We start from the raw sequence: 20,013 nt of genomic DNA, 5'->3' as shown, positions 1-20,013 counted from the left end.
GGGATGGAAACACACAGATTCACTGTGGATGGAGGAAAACTGAAATGTAACTTTTCAACAAAAAGGCGAGGAGGAGGAGGATCTGGTGGGAGGTTTTCTCGACTCGGTGAAGATAAGAAAGACTCACTGAGCGTCACACACTGCCTGCACAGGCACATGGCATGTAATGGATATCTGCAACATTAAATTAAAATCTGTCATGCTTTATGCTGCGTGACACAAAGGAGAAATACAAACCATTTCCTGGATTTACTGGTCCACTAAACATTTTATTTACTTTGTCCTTTGTGGTTCAAAATGAAAACAAGGTGCTGATGAGTGAGACTCAGCACCTGCAAACACAACAGAGTGAGTCTGGAAAAGAAGAGCTCGTCCGTGAAGGCAGAATTTACTTAAAAAAATAAAACAGGACAAAGAGCCATGAAAAGCTGGTTCTGTTTATCTGGCAACACAAAGCCTTCTATTCATTTCTCTCAGAGGGAAATCATGAAGAAAAATGTGTGAACTTTCAGATGGTTTCTGTCTAAAACATTTCAAATAGACACTAAGCTTCATCAGCTGAGAGGATCTCTGGTGATCCATGAAGTAAAAGCCTGATCACCTGATCACTGTTAGACCTGAAAACCGCCATGACAGGTTATTTATGACACGCTTCAGCTGAAACCAGGTGTTTACATTGATACGGAATAAAAGTTTGATTTTTCACAGTATCATCTTTTAAATTAGACAAAACTTTTTTTCTGTGAAAATTTATTTCACTGAATTTATTTAACATATCTGTCTTTATTGTTTGGTAAATTAAATTTTTAATGACTTGGCTCCATTTTTGTCTTGGATAATCGAGAGAGCGTGAATTTTGGCAGCTTCCTTCTAACTCAGGGGCAGGAAATGCGTCAGGTCTGCAGGCAGTCTGCAGATGTACTACAGGTGGTCTGCAGGCTATCTGCAGGCGGTCTGGAGGCAGTCTAGAGGCGGTCTGCAGGTGTACTACAGGTGGTCTGCATGCAGTCTGGAGGTGGTCTGCATGCTGTCTGGGGGTAGTCTGTAGACAGTCTACATGTGTACTACAGATGGTCTGTGGGCAGTCTGGAGGTGGTCTGCAGGCAGTCTACAGGTGTACTACAGGTGGTCTGCAGGCTATATGCAGGCAGTCTGTAGGCGGTCTGGAGGCAGTCTGAAGGTGGTTTACAGGCGGTCTGGAGGCAGTCTAGAGGCGGTCTGCAGGTGTACTACAGGTGGTCTGCATGCAGTCTGGAGGTGGTCTGCATGCAGTCTGGGGGTAGTCTGCAGACAGTCTACATGTGTACTACAGATGGTCTGTGGGCAGTCTGGAGGTGGTCTGCAGGCAGTCTACAGGTGTGCTACAGGTGGTCTGCAGGCTATATGCAGGCAGTCTGGGGGTGGTCTGAAGGTGGTCTACAGGCGGTCTGCAGGCAGTCTGTAGATGGCCTACAGGCAGTCTAGAGGTGGTTTGCAGGCAGTCTGCAGGTGTACTTCCGGTGGTCTGCAGGAGGTCTGGAGGCAGTTTGAAGGTGGTTTACAGGCGATCTGCAGGTGTACTACGGGTGGTCTGAAGGCTATCTGCAGGCAGTCTGGAGGTGGTCTGCAGGCAGTCTGTAGATGGCCTGCAGGCAGTATAGAGGCGATCTGCAGGTGTACTACAGGTGGTCTGCAGGCTGTCTGCAGGCCATCTGCATGCAGTCTGGAGGTGGTCCGCAGAGATAAGAGAAATGGCAGTCTGCAGGTGTACTACAGGTGGTTTGCAGCCTATCTGCAGGCAGTCTGGAGGTGGTCTGCAGGTGGTCTGAAGGTGGTTTACAGGCGGTCTGCAGGCAGTCTTCAGATGGTCTGCAGGCGGTCTTGATTGCTCACACTTTCAGCTTTGCCTGAAAATTTTCCACATGACTGAGATCAGGTCTTCAGAATGTCGTCTTCCTTAAGTTGGCCTGTAACTGATGTCACTGTGTGATTAGAGTCCATTTGATTTCAACTGTATTTGTTGTTTGAGATTGATCTTAATAAATAACGGATATTTGGAAAATAGTTGTCTTATTCTTTCAAATCCCAGAGAGCTTATTCTTTTAATAAGCTCTTAATCAATGTGATGAAAAGTGCAGCTTGATATCCAGCCTGTCTGAGGACAAGAACAGCTCAAACCGAAGCCGCTGATATGAAGTAACGCTCCGTGCATGTGACCATCAGCAGGTCTCTCCACAGCAGCTGCTGCAGCAGTTCACATATGGCTCGCTGGAACGTGCGAATGGAAAGTAAAGGAGCTGCACCAAACACACAATGGCATTCTCAGCCAGATTTGTCTCCGGGATGATGCAGGAAACACGTAAAGCAAATGGAACGTTGTGACACACGGGGAGCAGAAACATAATCAGAGCCCAGCCTTTGTCCTTGATTCTCCTCGGCTCGTCTTAACGCCTCCCATGAGCCGACATCTCAGGCATACCTCCGATTCTACGCTGACGGTCATAACAGTCCAAAAATAGCAGCACGGAGTGCAATAACAAAGGTTTGCAAATCACTGCCAATCTGTTTTGATGTCTGTTGTCTTTGACTTGTCCAAGGTCAGGTTGTGGTGTAAACACGTCGGCTGGGAAACCTGGACGTCTTTTTCCCCAGAGACACCAGCCAGCCGTTTCTCCGGGATTCCCATCCTGAAGGAACACAACCTGTTCAGTCTCTGCCTGACGAAAAATAAAATAACGTTTCATTTCTATTTGCTAAATTCTACATTTATGCCATATTTTTTTGTGGTTGTTATACCTTTCAGCAAATTCAAGTTTACATTTACGAAGATCATCTGGGAAAGCCAAAATGATAATGTTACTCTGATTACAGGTTTATTAATATTTAAGTTGTTTGGAATCTCACCTGTAAAAGCAACACCTGACATTTACACTGCTTCACTGTGTGACATGACAGGAAGGCCAAAAAAAATCAGATCAGATGTTTGGAACGTGGATCTCATCTCATCTCATCTCAGTTGGTAGAGCTGTTGCCTTGCAGCAAGAAGGTCCTGGGTTCGATTCCCGGCCCCGGTCTTTCTGCATGGAGTCTCCATGTTCTCCCTGTGCATGGTGGGTTTTCTCCAGGTACTCCGGTTTCCTCCCACAGTCCAAAAACATGACTGTCAGGTTAATTGGTCTCTCCACATTGCCCCTAGGTGTGAGTGTGTGTGTGCATGGTTGTGTGTCTCTGTGTTGCCCTGTGACAGACTGACGACCTGTCCAGGTGACCTGTCCAGGTGACCCCGCCTCTCGCCCGGTACCCCAGCTGGAGAGGCACCAGCAACCCTCCCGACCCCACTGAGGGACAAGGGTGTAAAGAAAATGGATGGATTGATCTAAAGAAATGTAAGGATAAACACTATGGGAACGTCTAGTCATCATGTTGTTCAGGATAAAACTGAAGGTTCATCTGAACATCATCTCAACTAACCACCTAACTTCATTTATGCCAAACAAAACCTACATATTTGTTTCCATGTATGTGGAAAGAAAGGAAACTCACTGGGTGAAATGTTGGGGTTAAAGGTCACTGCAGCTTCAGTCTGCTGTCCGTTGTCATAACGACCAAAACACTGACAAAGGTAGAAATGTAAAGATGTGTGAACTTTGTTCAAATAAACATAAATCAAATCGTTGAGTACTGGAATATCACAAACGTTACGTCAGCTGCATCAGAAGGTGACGTGTTTCTGTGAACCTTGACCTCTCAGTGAGCCTCTGTTCCGCTTTACAGCCGCCGTAATCCGACTCCTCACACTCAACTTGTCTTCAAATAAGGAAACGTTAACTTCCTGGCTAAAATACTTCATCCTGCTGTCAGAAAGCAAGGTAAAATAAAAAAGCTTTATAGCTTTACAAGAGGTGCTGTGTTGTGTTATCAGCCTGATTATCAGCTTTGTTGCATCACATCAGACATTTGCATGAGGGGGTTTGTTTTACAGTGTCATATTTCTCAGCCTGTGTTGCAACCAGGACATTTTCAGGAAATTACCGTCTGTTGCAAAATCAATGTCATGTAAAAATAAGGAGCAAAGTGACATTAAATTCATTTAAAACATTAATATTTAAGTTTTTTTAAAGACTGATAAACAACTTTGCATCAGTCTTTGCAAAGTTGCAAAGACAGTTTGCAACTGATGCAAACTATTTTTACAGTTTGCAACAGTAAAAATATGGCATATTGTTACTGCAATATTTTTGGCAGTAAAAATATGGTCATTATTTACAGTCTTGCTAATTTATGTCCATTGAATACACTTAATAATTACAGTATAATATTCACACCCCTGACATGTTCAGGTTTGAAATTATTTTCTTTCAACCACAAAATGTATACTTGCTAGAAACAGGTAGGTCTCAAAAACCTAAACAGATTAAATAAATAAAAATAATATCCATTTTAGAGCAAAAGATAATTTTTTTATTTATCTTATTGTGGGATTTAAAATTCAGAAACTGATGGTGCTGCAGATCTTTTATAACCGGAAACAAGGAGAACTTGTGGCGTTAAAGGATTTTATTCAACAGTAACAGTCAGGATGAAAGACGCAGAGAGAAGAGAAACATCCAGCAAATGGTCCGGAAACAGCTGAGCGAAGAACTGCAGCCTCCACGATGCGGCTGGTCTGCCACCGAGCCATGTGGCGCCCAGACTTTAACACGAGGAGAGGCGGACGTCTGACCCGAAGGAGCGGACCGGAAGAATCCAGAAAGGAAGACAAGGAGCTTAAATACTGCGGCGGAGAATGACGCTGAGAGCAGGTGAGCTAATCAGAGGGAATGTTGAACAGCTGTGGCAGTGGCAGCATGGGGTTCGCTAAACATGAAAAGACAAACACACCTGAATTAAACTCCAAATTAGAACAATTTTAACACTAAATAAACCAAAATACAGAAAAAGAACAAAATGATTCAAGAAGATAACAAAGAACTGAGCCAATAAGGTCGAACCTGAATAAAAAACACAGGAGTAAAATTAATATGGAACCAAATAATTAAGCATTATTTGGCCAAAAGGTTTGAAATCAGTTTTTATCTTATATTAAAATACACATTTCTGTGGATATTTACTGAACTCCCGGACAGGACGCAGTGATAAATTACGAATGAATTTGATGATTTTGTTAATTTTGTCAAGTGTTGTTCAGAGTTTAGATACTTGCTTATAAATAATTTTTTAATACCAATACTGCCATAGGATTCTTTGACAAATCTGCTACAACATAAAGACACAATCTTTGAGATAATTTTATCATTTTTCTTTTGAAAACTTTTCAGTGGAACAAGACTGCTCCTCCAAACAGCAGCAGCCCGACCGCACCGTCACCTTGGACTTCATAAAAATACCACTTTATTTTCATTAAAACAAAGTTCATCCCTTTCTTTCATCAGTTTAATTCAACCTTACTGATCAGATAACATCCTAAAACATTCCCATTTCCATTCCTCTTCCCGTTCTTCCCGTCTCCTCCCTCTGATTAATTTTTTTCTGTCATCACTATCCTCCCTCAAATATGTGAGCAAATATTTCAGTAACTCCCTTTAATTTCCTTCCCATTTAAAACTTTAATGAAGAAAAGCAAAAATATTTTTTTCCCTGTCAGAGAAAAGTTTCCTGTTTGAGGTCAGTAAGGATGATTAAAATAATTAATATTTCTAAAATCCAGTGCAGTTCTATTATAATTCCATCAAACCACAAAACATGTTTCCAAAATGTAAGTTTGTCTTTGTGTATATGTTATTCATAACTGTAATACATAACTGGCACTTTGTGTTGCTTTTAAGCTTCTTTCTCGCTGACTGCTCTTTCAGGCATTTAGAAATTGGACTCGAGAATGAATTAAATTTATGGAGGTCGACGATTCGCTTCCTGATGTGCTGAATGATTTCTTCTGATTTTTTAAAGTTGTCAACAGAATGAACCTTACCAAGCTCCGCCCAGAAACGCCCCTCGAAAGTCCCATGTGCTGCATGTCACAAACAAAACCTCGCGGTGCTTAGTTTCTCTGTAAACATGTCATCTTTTACTTCGACTGACTCTGCAGAGTATTTCTGAGTCGATTAGCTTAGCATTTCTGCCGGATTTTCACAAAATATCAGTCACGACAATGGACAGGGGAACCAACAAGTTCATGTCATCTTTTTTGGACAACATCAAGGTGTTTTAGCCACACGATGCCTCCAACATTGTGGGCGTCGCAGCTAAATGCTACTGGTCGATGAGGAAAACAGCAGATCCTCAGACTCTCAGCATAAATATAGCTGTGGACAAGATCACTGATGCCTGTAGTTCTTGCAAGGCTGGGTAAGTCAGGCTTTCATGGTTTTGAGGGTTACTTTTGAAACCAGTGATTTCTGTTGTTGGCAAATGTTTGAGTGTGCCTAGGCCTGATACTCGGTGCTAGCGTGGCTAACACGATTACAGTTTAGTAAAAAGCCTTTTCAGGTAAAATAAAATCTTTAATGTATGTCAGATACGGTACACATTGCATATTGATCTGTTCAGCTAACGTAAGACTGTAACAGACAGGCTTCAGGGTGTAGAAGTTGTATCGGTACTGCCATTATGCTGTACTTGGCTAAAAAGTTTTCATAATGGATTATTATTGACTTTATTATTATTTACTTTATTATTGACTTTCTTTTTTTCGTTCACTAAACACAAAGAAAGCAAAGCAATAATACTTACACCAGCAGACACTCCTTTGTTCTTATTGATCCTACGACGGTTGAGCTGCAAATGCAGTCGTGCACAAGCTTTGATCCAAGCAAGGTTTTCCGTTTCAGATTTTGGAAATCTGTGAACTTTAGTTCCACAAATACGATCAGGATATCTGACATCGCCTGTCCATAAGCAGTGTATTTAAGGTTTTGTCTTTAAAGGGGCAGAATTATGTAAAATATTTTTTTTTTAGTTTTACATTGTTATAAAGTTTTCCCTCATCAAAAACATACCTGGAAAGTTCTATTGGTCCGGTTCCATCCCAGGATCCAGGTCTGGTTCCAGGTCTGGTTCTCTGCCTGGTTCTTTCATGCATGTTTGAAAAAAAATCTTTTGATCTCCATGGCAACCATTCAGCTGCGCAAAACGCCTGGGTGGACCTAGCCCCGCCTTCGAGGGGCAGCTCCTCCTCTGAGCTGCCGCTTCCAAGCTTCCACATTACAGAGCAGCTCCTCCCCCACTCAGCTCCTTCAGACTAGCCAGCAGAAATCAGCAAACACCTGGTGGAGCTGCTGCTACTTCTGAGTGAAACGCTGGTAAAAACGTTGCTAAAGGGTTAATAGAGGAGCAAAGTTGGGATGACTTCCTGAAGGCGGAGCTTCAGAGAGAGCAGGAGTTTTTAAAGGGACAGAGGCCCAATTGAAGTCAAATTTCTATTAAGTTGATATATGTAGCATTTTTATAACAATTGAAGTTAACATAGTTACTTGATTTTGCTATAAAATGGCACTACGTGCCAGGAAAATACATAATAGTGACCTTTAAATACATCTACAGTACATGTCCAGATCCACTTAACTACAATGTTGTGAATAAAAAAACAGCTTCCAAAAGTTATTTTATAGTAAGTTTATAATTTACATTTTCTCTGAGGTTTTCTCCCATTATTCTAATATACAGCAAGGAAACTTTATGTTTGTAACCTGTTAGAATTATTATGTTTGTTATCATTCTTACATTTGTAATTTTATATTACTAGTTTTTCTATTTAGAGGTTTAGTTTTCAAATTTGTTGAAACTGTGGCGACACAATTAAATCTTTCCTTAATCAAGCATGTTTTTACAGATGGTGACTTAGATCTTCCTGGGATAGTCATAACCCTAAACATAAACGTATTTCAGATGTCTCCGATATTGAACACACTGCCAGTTTAATATTTCATGTTGCTAGTTTTTCCTACGAATCTATAGATAATTTATTGCAAACACCAGGTTACTGACATGCACGTAAACAGAGACGGTCATTTAAAGTTCTCCACTTGTACGCAGCTGCTGTTCTGCCAGTTCCTTATCGCATTTGCAGCTTCAGGCGACGCTGCAGGCTGTGACTAAGCTCCTATTAATGGTTCACGGAGCCACAGAGCAGAGCTGAGATTACTTACAGTTACAGTCAGACTGTCTGGTCAAGCTGACGGCCAGAGGAAGTTCGTCCCACACAGACTGGCTGCTGACTGGAACCAGACCTGGATCATTCAGTCTGATCCCAGTTTAGACATTATTAGTGACTAGCTGCCGAGTTTCATTTTCACCAAAACCGAAACTGAAATGTTGAGTCAAATAAATATAAACATTTAGACTTTTAACACAGAATCCCAAAATTTAGGTAGTCGGTCTAAAATCATGGTTGCAGTTCTAAAAGCACATATTAGATGAACTACAGGTAGTTTAACTACAGACAATGAAGAAAAAGAATCTTTATGTGCTTTGATACACTGCCTAGATAAAGTATTTACACCCTCTGAGTTTACTCATTTGGTACAACCACAAACTTAAATGTATATATTGTAATTTTATCTAACGAACCAAAACAAAATAGCATCAAATATCAGATGGAAGGAAAACGATGCCTGGTTTTGTCTTGACAAGTTTTGCATATCTGATTTTTGAGACAGTGCAGGTGAACATAAATGTGATTTAGGACTTTGACTGGGCCATTTTAACACATTAACATGCAGTGAAACGGTTGCAGCGCCGGCTGAAAACCAGGAGCTGCTGTGAATGTCCACAGCTCAATAAATCAGAATTTCACTGAAAGCTTCCTTTATTTCATGAGCTCAAATCACACAAAGATTAAATACACACAGAAAAGCATTTATTTCTGTTAACCATGACTTTCTGCTTACAGTCAATAAAAATACAACGTTAAAGATTAGAATATTACATCAGACCAACAAAAATATTTAATATTAATTATAAAAATATAGAAATACACCTGGCTTAGTTTCTACACCTGGCTTAGTTTCTTGGTCTTTATTATTTAGTTTTTTGACTGAACACACTAAAAATCACGCAGCACCACCAAATAAAACAACAAAAAAAATGGACTGAGTTGTCTTTCGAGGCACAAGGATGTTCCCCGTATCGTAAATCTCCCTCACTTCATGCCCGCGAAGGCAGGTGCAGCCATCAGCAGAGCGAGAAGGTGAAAGTCAGAGTGTGAAGGTTACAGTAATTCAGCCAGCAGCCTGTTGTATCGGCAAACACATTCTACACAGACACACACACTAATCTGATACTCAGCGTAAGCCAGAAACCTCAGGGTGACGTGGGAGAAGCCGTGTTTCCACAACACACACGTTTCTGTCTTCACAGGAAAAACTTTTACAATGACGGGAACTGAAATATTGATAAAAACACATAAAATTATCCATCCATAAACTCCTTCTAGCAGCTGAAAGGACTAATAATGGCATCTGTAGCATTTTGTCATGAATTATAATGTGAAATAACACACTATAATTCTGATTTAAACATTGGACTTGATTACACATTACATACTTTAGATTTTTGGAAGTAAAAGCATTAATTGTTTTATATCTGAATTATTTTACCCACTGGGAAATACCAAATTATGTAATTATATATATATTCATGCCAAATTAAAATCTACATATTTATCTGGAAATTCAAATATGATGTTAATTTTTCCAAGAGAAAATCTGAAAAAATGTATGATACTTGTTTTGCTCATAGAGGCAAGTTTTTTAGTATGTTTTCTTATGGTGTTTTGGGCCAAATAAATTAACAATAACTTCATTTTTGAATACTAACGTGCATCTAAAAGCCTCCACTGAAGCGCTGTGGCATTTTCCTTAGATTAACTGGAATTATTAAGGTCAACTGCAGTTTATTGACAGGATTTTATGCCAGTAGCATCACAGAAAAGCGTTTGCACACATGAGAAAACTCGGCATCACCGGACAGAATTAGAGAACAAAAACAAGCAGCATAAGAAAAAAAAGCAGAAGTTAAAAACGGAAATAAAAGCGATCTGCTGATCAGAGGTGTGAACGAGTCGAGTCATGTGAGGAGCAGGAGACGGAGAAGCTGATTGTGTTTTGAGGATTTTAAGAGCAGGAGCAGCAAATCAGACAGCGACCAAGTGGCTGTGAATCATGGGGGTTTCCACGTGTGCTGGGCGCAAAATGGACCATAAGAACATATAGAAGCAAAATCCAATAAAACACAAATAAATAAGATTCTGTCATTTTTTACTCCAGCAGCAGTCACTCTGCTTTTTTACTGTCAAACTGAAAAAACGTACTTTTAAAGAAACTCGGCTCATTTAACCGCAGACGTCATGAACAACTAACTTCAAATGACTCTATTTTCAGAGCTTGCAGCCATTATGCACCATCACTACCAATCAGAGCAGCGACGCTGTCAGCAGTTCAACACAGGACAGATATATTTAGGAAACTAAGCTGCTTCATTTGTTGCAGACAGCAGGTCTGTCCTTTGTTAGGAAACATATTTTTTAAGCTCTAATCACATATTGTCCTGCCAACAGATGCTGTACATCGTCTGATGATCAGCCGTGTCAAAACATCAGCATGTAAAGAAAAGTTCAGGCGAAACGAATTGGAAGTCAAAAGTCCTTCTGCATAAATAAACTTCAGAATTTTGTCATAAAATGTAACTAAACACAAAGATTCAAACTAATTGTTTTCTTAAATCACAAACATGTGTAAGAAGGAGCTGCAGATGCATCTGTTCATATTTAATAAATTAGAATATGCTTCCCCTTGTTAGATTAAAGTCACCATTTGAAAACCTCAAACTTTCCATAAAGCCCCCATGTCTGTTTTTAAAAACAGTTTTTTGTGATATTATCATTTATTCTTGTACGATTAAAATGATTTTAGTCTATTAATTAAGTTTGGAAAGATGGTCTTCTTTCTGCCTGCTGTCAAGATAGAAATGTATTCCCTCATTTAACCTGAAAAATAAAACACACACACACACACTCCCAATATATAATTAAGCATCAAACTGCAGCAAAGATCAATCTGCTTAGTCATCCTGAACACAAGTTCAAACTAACTGAGTTGGTAGAAATGAGGTTTAATCTATTTATAACAAAGGGAAGAAGCTATGCAGATACATTAATGCCTCTGACTGTTGACCTTGCAGCTGCTGTGCTGTTTAGTTCGGCTCACCAAACAGAAGTGTGTGTCTGCAGACACGCCTCTTATCACTGGAGCTCTAACCTTCAGTCTGACTGTGTTCAGTAAAAACACAAATTAGAAGCAATTAAAGGCATTATCAGGCATATTAAAGGGCTTAGATAATGAATTAGGCATGTTTACCCTAAAAAATAATCTCTATCTGCACCGTTTGACAGCTCAGCTCAGCAACCAACATCTGCACAATGAAATATCTTTTAATCAAACATAAACATGTTTTGTTTTTATCTTTTTAAATACAAACAAAACATGATTTGTCTGTGCAGGCAGCTGCACAGACAAGGATTTAAACCAAACTTGTTTATCATAAACCTTTTAATGAGGATAGAAAATGATGATGGTTAGCAGTGATGAGAAGGTACATGTCTAAACTCTGGTAACCATGGAGATAATGCATCACCATCAGCAGGGTCGCAACTACATATTATTCAGGTGGACGCGAAAACATAAATCGGCGCCCCAAGGAAGGTACGTCAGGGTGAAGGAGCGTAGAAAACATACGTTCGCGCCCCCCGTATGCGCCCCTATGCGTTGCATGCGCTGCATACCCACTTTTTGCGCCACTGGGTGGCTCTGGTATGTCGTCATAATCAGTGGCGCAACTACACATTATTCAGGTGGATGCGAAAACATAGATCGGGCCCCCCCCTGGAGAGAAGGAACGTCAGGATGAAGGAGTGACGCTCACTTCCTCCTCCTCACCCCCCCTTCCCCTCACTCCTCACCCCACCCCCTTCCCCGAGGCGACGATACGTGAAGGGCAAAACTCGCTACATTTAATTCGTTATGTGCGCGAGGTGAAGGAGCGTAAGGCCTGTATGGGAAAACATCATCGGCGCGCCGCCCCCTCCAGACGGGGTTTTGGCGCCCCCTCTGGTGCTGCGCCCCTATGCGTTGCATGCGCTGCATACCCACTTTTTGCGCCACTGACCATCAGTACATGCAGCCTAGCATGTAGAGAAAACCCAGTTAGCATCTTGGCTTTTGTACGTGAGGGAAAATGTCGTTGATGGTAGAAATTATGTGCCATGAATTCAGGCAAAGACGGGAATTTGATCAAATCAAACGCGTCAGGAGGGAGAAAGTATGAGTCAGTTTATGAGTCTATTAGTCCCAACTGGGAGCGCTGGTTAGACAAATTAGCTCGACTTGAACAAGTACAAGTCACGGCTATACTGGCAAAAGTAACAGGAAAACAATCCCAGTCCCTCCATTCAATGCTGGTCAAGAGACATAACTGCAAAGGGCCAATAGGGTAAAAATCCACTTATGAAAGTAAATCTGTTCGGCTTCTTGTTGTGATTACTACTCTGCTGGACAGGACATCGTTAAAAAAGAAATGAAATCTACACGTTTTTAAAATCATAGTCCTTTCTATGATGGGACGGAGTAATCTGGCAGTCATGTCTGGATGTCTCACTGAGCTTTACTGGAGCAACGATTCTCTAATCACACATTCACATGAGAGAAAAAATGAATTTAAATCCTCCTGAGGGGAAAAAGTAGAGGACAGTTTGGAGCATGTGTCCCTGTCACACGTTCCAGGAAGCTGCTGACGTCTTTGGGCCTGGATGTGACTGTGATTGTATGTGTTTGTGCATTTAAGCTGTCATCGCCGTACGGCAACACATTCCTGCCATTGCTCCTACAGACTGCAGAAGCTCCATCACCTTATAGGGTCCTGGACCGATTTACTAATCTACCCAGCAGGAGAAAGTTACAATGCTGATCGACTCGTTAAGCATTAAGTCTGAACGGATCAGATCAGGAGGTCCAAACATTTACATCAGATGTACATTTTAGAACTGCAGAACCTTTTAGCTCATCACTCAGCATGCAGATCCATCTGTCTCACACTGATGTGATGAGATGAGGCAAAACGTACAGCAGCATTTCCAAACACAAACACATTTTCATAAAAATAGACCTGTTAAGAAAACATGTATGCTCACAATTTGAATAATATAGTTTATACTTGTAATAATTCATATGAAGGAAAAATCATCAAACGACAAAGCATTTTACAAAGGAAGAAATATTTTATATTTATCTGAAATTCCAGCAGGCTGCACAGGTAGAGCGGTTGCCTTGCAGCAAGAAGGTTCTGGGTTTGATTCCCGGCCCTGGTCTTTCTGCATGGAGTCTCCATGTTCTCCCTGTGCATGGTGGGTTTTCTCCGTGTACTCCGGTTTCCTCCCACAGTCCAAAAACATAACTATCAGGTTAATTGGCCTCTCCAAATCCTCCCTAGGTGTGAGTGTGTGTGTGTGCGTGTGTGCATGGTTGTTTGCCCTGCGACAGACTGGTGACCTGTCCAGGTGACCCCGCCTCTCGCCCGGAACGTTAGCTGGAGAGAAACCAGCAACCCTCCCGACCCCACAAGGGTGTAAGACAATGGATGGATGCCTGAAATTCCAGCTAAAATTAGGACAATTTGAAATGTTAGACATTTTAGTAAGGGCCATGACTTCGCTTTAGGACCAGGGTGAGAGTAGGATGGGTGGCTTTGATATTTAAATCACAAATCATTATCCATTATCCACCTGGACAGGTGACAGTCTGTCACAAATCACTAGGGATCCTCAATTGTTATTTATCTCAAATATTATTACGAAGAAGAACAAAACATTAAAGAAGCATAAAAACTTCTTCGTTCGGTTTGGTTCTCCACAATGCGGAACTTTTGAAAGTGAGCCAAAAATGGAACCTGTTTTCTTTCATATTGATATAAAAATCTAAAACCATGTTTAATTTTTTACATACCTGTGAAGAAAAGGTGTTTTTAATCTTCTCCAGGTGGTTTCCTCATCATGTTTCTACATTTTTTCACACACATTTCGCAGGAAGAGGAACAGTGAAAATTACGACTTAAACATTTTTTGATCTTTGTTTGGCTTCCAGCTTGTGGGGATGTTAAGTCATGATCTCGTTACTCTTATAAGCCATTATGATGCTGCCGTCTCAGGTGACAGAACGGGAGACTCAACATTACTTGATTCCTGCAGGCGTTTATTGTTTTATCCTGAAATATCAGCCTGTGGAATTTCCCACAGTAAATCTGTACCATAAAACTAGACCGCCTGTTCGCCAGGCCTTATTCTCAACTTGTTTTATTATATGACGATGATGTTAGATTTTTATTTAGCAACTTATTCATGTTTTTGCAAGTAAAGTCAGAGACCTAGCTCAGATAAATGATGCCTTTGCGATCTACGTTTAAATAGCAGGTTAGTTTGTTGTGTTAAGGAATCTGAGTTTTTTGGAATTGAAATGCAGAAATTTATTTCTTTATATAAGATTTCTTGGTGATGTTATCAAGAGAAAAAATGTAAAACTAAAAGGAAACTAATGTCATCTTTAATCCTTGTGTGTCTTTCTGTTCCTCATCATTCTCTAAAGTTTAGCTTCTCAAGTCACTAAGATAAAAAGTCAGTCAAAATCCATCAAATGACCAAGAATATAATCAGCAGTTAGATTTGCCATTTTATTTTAGTTCATTTGGATATATTTCTCTTTTCTTTACTGTTTCTAGTTGTTTCATGTTTCTCTCTCTCCTCTTCCTGCCAGCTGTTTTCTGTCCAGCTGTTTGTCGTTCCTTCATTTTTCTCTCCCTTCTCTCTTCCCCAGCCGACTCCATGATTAACCCGTCTGGTTCTCACTCTCTCCTCTGTCAGTGTATTTAAGCTCCCTGGTTTACATGGTTCTCCCTCTGGCTTCTCCCATTGCACTTCATCGTTATATTACAAACTTGCCTCCACAGTTTCTCTCCGTTGTGCTTCACAATCATCCTGGTAAGTTTTCATTTGCTTCATTATTAAATAGCCTCTCCATGTTTCTTGCTGTCTCCTGTTGCCTGAGCTTGTGTCTGACTTTAAAAGACTGTAATGACACGTTAGCCTGCAAAATGCACAAAGATCAAGTTCTGCTGACAGCATTTTATTCCTGCAATCCGCATGACGCAACGAGCCATTGCCTTTGAAAATGTGATGCTATTTAATCGGGCTGTAATTCAAGCAAACATGCAGCATGATCCTGAATAGATGCATAACCTCATTTAAACATGGACAAACTGCATCAAGACAAAAGCATTCAATTTGATTGATACAGGAAATTAAAGACCAGATTTGTCTTGGAAACTTTGGTTTGCATTTCTGCAAAAAAGCATCATAAAAATCCTAAAAACTAATTCTACACTAGATGGTGATGGAAAAAAGGACAGAAGTCACTTAAAAGATCTACAAGGGTGGATCAAATAACGCTTCTCCGCTGTGTGTGTGTGTGTGTGTGTGTGTGTGTGTGTGTGTGTGTGTGTGTGTGTGCGTGTGTGTGTGTGTGTGTGTGTGTGTGTGTGCGCGTGTGTGTGTGTGTGTGTGTGTGTGTGTGAGATGACGTCATATTTGGCAACTGATCCTGCTTCAGGTTTTTTTTTCCTGCCAGTTCAAACCAATTATCTTTCCTTTTACTTTTCACAGCAGACTCTCTCCCTGTCAGTATCAGGCTCTGCCATACAATCCCAGGCGACTCACACCAGCCTGCCTGATCATTTAACACCCCCTGAAACCAGATCATGGAGTGTTGCATGTTGGCTGGATGGTGCACTGCTGTTTCCCATTGTTCTCTAACATCCATCAAAGCATTTAGAGTCGGTGAAGACCAGCTCAGCTTTTCTACACGACTCTTTTCTAAAGTTTATACAGGCTCATTTTTACAGGGTCCCACTGGACAGGGAAGAATGAGATAACTTTACAACTTTTAGCCTCCAGTTGAGTAGAACTTGCATGAGATTAAAATTCCTTTGTGTGATTTTTAAAACATGGGGGAATCCAATAAAAGCATTGTTAGGTTGTGTAAAAACACCCCTGACCTAAACTCTGCCTCCCAGTGCACCATGTTACCCAACACAAGCTGCTGTCGCCAGCAATGCCCTCTGAAATGAATACCTGGAATTCCCTAGAAGTTGTTATGGGTTTTACTGTTTCTATGAAAAATCAAGGGTCAACATCATCATGAAGTGTGCTCATCTGTGTTAACAATGTAAAAACAAAGGTGTGCTGTAAATAAAACGTATTACATTCACGCTTGCAAAACCTGAAAGGAAGTGAGTCTAAACTTCAAATGCTTTTGTGGATTTTTCACCTTTAGAAATGAGCAGAAATAGAAAGTGAGATATTAAAGGGAATCACATGCTTCCCGACGGTGGCCAGTATTTTTCCACTTTAAAGCCTTCCTAAAAGGGCCGGGCTCTTGTTGCTGAGGCAGAATAATTAGGGCAGAACCTTCTGAGGGAGACCATTAATCTTAATCTTTGTGACCAACAACAGAGTAGCCTTTCATCCAAAACCTGAACGGGTCAACTTAATGCCATCAGTCTCTTAGTGCTGCACCAGAGGAATTAAAAGCGGCTTATTTCTCTGTTGGAAGTTCCTGATTCTTTTTTTTTAAATGGTTTCGGGTATCCGAACAGGTGAACTGAAAAAATGCATGTTTGTCTATTTTTAGATGTTTTTTTTTTAAGTTTGTTTTCGCAGCTAGTCTTGTGAGAAACGGTATCAGAGATTCTTGCCTACTCCAAGTTTTGCGATTCAAGTGATGAATTATTAGAACGATGCTAAGAATATAAAACATATTCTTATAAGATTTGAACTTTGAGTTTAAACTAGAGTCCTGTAATTTTAGCAACGGCAGCAGAGGAAGAGAACAAAGCCGTTCAGTCTGTGTTGGTAACCAGTGGTGGGAAGTAATGAAGTACAAGTACTTTGTTACTTCCCACTTAAGTAAAGTACAGATACACAAAAATTGCACTTAAGTAAATTTAATAGTGGATACTTTCTACTTTTACTCCACTACATTTTACAGTAAGTATCTGTACTTTCTACTTCACTACATTTCTACAAAAGTGTCGCGTTACTCGTTACATCCAAGTCGCATTGAGCTTTTTTTCTGTTAAAATGTGAAGTTCAGGGACTTAAGGTGGTAAAATCCCAGCAATAACGTGACTTAGTGTCTGTTGTCACCCATCGCCTCCACCTTTACTCGCACGCGAATCTCCAAGACATGCGCAGTGGTTTCCTCTGAGTGGGAGAAGATGTCTGTCTAATCGTCAGTAATATAATAGCGCTGCATAAATCGTAAGATATGGCGACATGTAAAATCAGCAGCGCTTCGCTTTCACAGACGGTGGGAACTTTGTCCAACTTTTAGCGTCACTTGGAAGGAAAGCTTAAAGAAAGGTAAGATCTGTGGACGTGATGCTAGCAAAGCTAGCTGTACTGACAGACACACATGTTGCATCTGCGATGAAAAAAAGTTGTCACTCATGCGCTGAATTATTGTGTGGAGGTGTTGACTGAGGTGTTGCACATATGGGACAACTCTGTGACCAAAGACATTCAGGAACGATCTGATTCTTCTGGACGGATCTTTACTAAGGTCGACAGGACTGCAGTCTCACTGAGAGTCGTTCTTTGTTCTTGTAATGCTCTGCGTACACAGCAGTAGCTATTTTATTTCATAAAAATGTTCAATATTTTATCTCAGCTGGATGTTATTGTAAAAAATAAACAATTGAAAACAATGTGTGTGCTAAAACAATCCTGAGAATTTAGAAATCTTCCAGACTATTTTATTTTTTGATTATGGTTTGTGTTTGATGACATTATCACTCCATTCTTTAATAAATAAGGACTGTATTTGTTGTGTCTTTTTAAGACTGTTTTCTCTAACTCAATGACTTGCTTCCTTTTTTCTGGCTCACGTCAATAGACAGTTTGAGGACAAAACACCAGATCTAAATTAAATTTGAGATGATTTCCACTTATTTCTTGAGGCAAAGCTTTGCCCTTTACCCTCCAGTTTCCTAAAATAACCATTTATTAAATGTTATGTAAATGTTTCTTGTTTGATATATTTTTACTTGAAGCTGTCATTTTTTTACACCTGCAGCTGTTCTTGCAAACGTCTGTTTTCCATATTTCCAGATAATGCTCAGAATGGTGACTTACTGCACATGGTTACAGGCTGAGGGTTTTCCGCTGTTCAACATGATTTAAGTCGGGTTTACACTACAGTTATTGGCCAATTTTGAGCTGATTTTCCTTTCGTGTGATCATTTGGATTAAGCTTGACCCTGCGTGCTCCATGATGTCATCATGGGTAGTTTATACAGGCAGTAACAAGAACTGATCAACACTTTGGCTCCTGGTCAGACATCATATGGTCACATACGATATATATTATAAATGTGCGCAAACCTTTGCTGCTATTCTACTATTGGCAAAAAGACACAAGTTTTTGTGTTTCCATTAAATAAATTAAATGCAAATCGCACTAGGATCAGCTTTACTACATGATGAGTCATTAAGAGTCTTGGTAATGATGGATATCTATCCAATGGGACGTCAGAGTCTTGAGATGATGGAGCAACAAGCCCTTTACTCTCAGAAGAGGCTACGTATGCAGCGCTTTGGGTAAATTGTAATCTATGATTTTATAGAAGAGCTTTAGATTCAACACGTTAGAAAGACACACAACGTTATACAAACTGCGATGCTGTGAGAGCTCTGGTGGAGCCAGCTGCTCATTGCTGGAAAAAACCAAAACAAATCATCCTCCTGCCACTTCCTGTCATCTTTGTGGTTTTTGCCAGTAGTAACGTCCTGCTGCTGATCACGTGACTCGTGTGATGCAAAAAATTTTTCCATTGCAGTTTTGCATAATACAAATATTTCGATACCACTGAAAAAGCACCTCAACCCAGAACAAATACTTTAATGGAAAAACAAGAGCTTATTTTCTTACATTGCCATATTCCCATCAAGCAAATTCACCTTTACAATTTCAATTTGTGTCATTCTTTGGTTAATGGAAATGCAGCTCCTCAAACCTTGTGAGTGTATTGCGCTGATGAAGCGTCAGTTGCCATAAAGGCAAAGATTGCCAGTGAAGCGTTGTGGTTTTAGTTGAGCCTTCTCTCATTCTCAGGCGAGTCTCCTAACTGGGATTTTTCTTTCTCTCTGCAGTCCTGGATTAAAGAGCCGGCATGCTGTGTGCACACAGTGTGAGCAGTCAGGTTACATCCCAGCATCAGGCCGTATTGTGGCAACGGGATTTACGAGCCATGAATGTTTGAAGCCTTCGATGTGATTGAACAGTTGCGTTGTATTTAAATACTACTGAAAATACTGAGTAATGCATGCCCAGCTGCAGGCGTTTCACTGCCTTCACACACACGGCTTAAATAAATTAGTGATTAAAAGTTTTCTACTGCAGTTCAGGAGGTCACTGCAATCATGAGTCAGGTAAGCTGGAGCAGGCGTCCAATGACCCCAGAGGACAAAACTGAAAACTGGTTGTTTAATTCATCCATCAGTAAAAGAAAATAATCAGAAACTAAAAATGTATTATATGATTCCCACCAAAAGCAATAAGTATTTATCAATGCAGCTGCTTTCACCTTTAATGCTGTTTGGAACCTTAAAGTAACGAAATGTAGTGAGACTCAGTGAATGGCATCAGGCTACTAATAAGTGTGGGAATCAGTGGACAAATGCTAAAGGGGTATTTACTGCTTGGATGTAATTATAGAGGAATGAAGTACACAGACTTAAGTAAACAGCTGTTTGTCTGGAGAGTTTCATTGCTATATTAAACCCCTTCCAGCTGCCAAAGGAGAGCTTTAAAACGCCTGAGGACTCCACAGGAGTTCAGGACTTCTGGTTTATACAAGAGATAAAAGAAACGTTCCTAAAACAAACCACAACTCACAGCAAAGACCAGATGGAAAAGAAAAGTAATTCTGATCATATTT

The 20,013-nt window shown here is 40.4% G+C and overlaps 1 long non-coding RNA gene across 1 annotated transcript; it reads right to left on the bottom strand.

Moving 5' to 3' along the window:
- Positions 1-4,284: 4,284 nt before the first annotated feature.
- LOC145551613 (uncharacterized) lies at positions 4,285-8,312 on the bottom strand. Its single transcript, XR_014087482.1, has 3 exons — positions 6,975-8,312; positions 6,709-6,817; positions 4,285-4,836 (listed from the first exon to the last, which is right to left on the bottom strand). It is a non-coding gene; the product is annotated as an uncharacterized LOC145551613 (long non-coding RNA).
- Positions 8,313-20,013: the final 11,701 nt, after the last annotated feature.

The sequence above is a fragment of the Poecilia reticulata genome, chromosome 5, assembly GCF_904066995.2.
Source record: "Poecilia reticulata chromosome 5, P_reticulata-male-v2, whole genome shotgun sequence".
In the NCBI taxonomy this organism is placed as follows: domain Eukaryota; kingdom Metazoa; phylum Chordata; class Actinopteri; order Cyprinodontiformes; family Poeciliidae; genus Poecilia; species Poecilia reticulata.
Note: the sequence above shows the minus strand (reverse complement) of the source record. Positions and strands in the feature narration are given on the sequence as shown.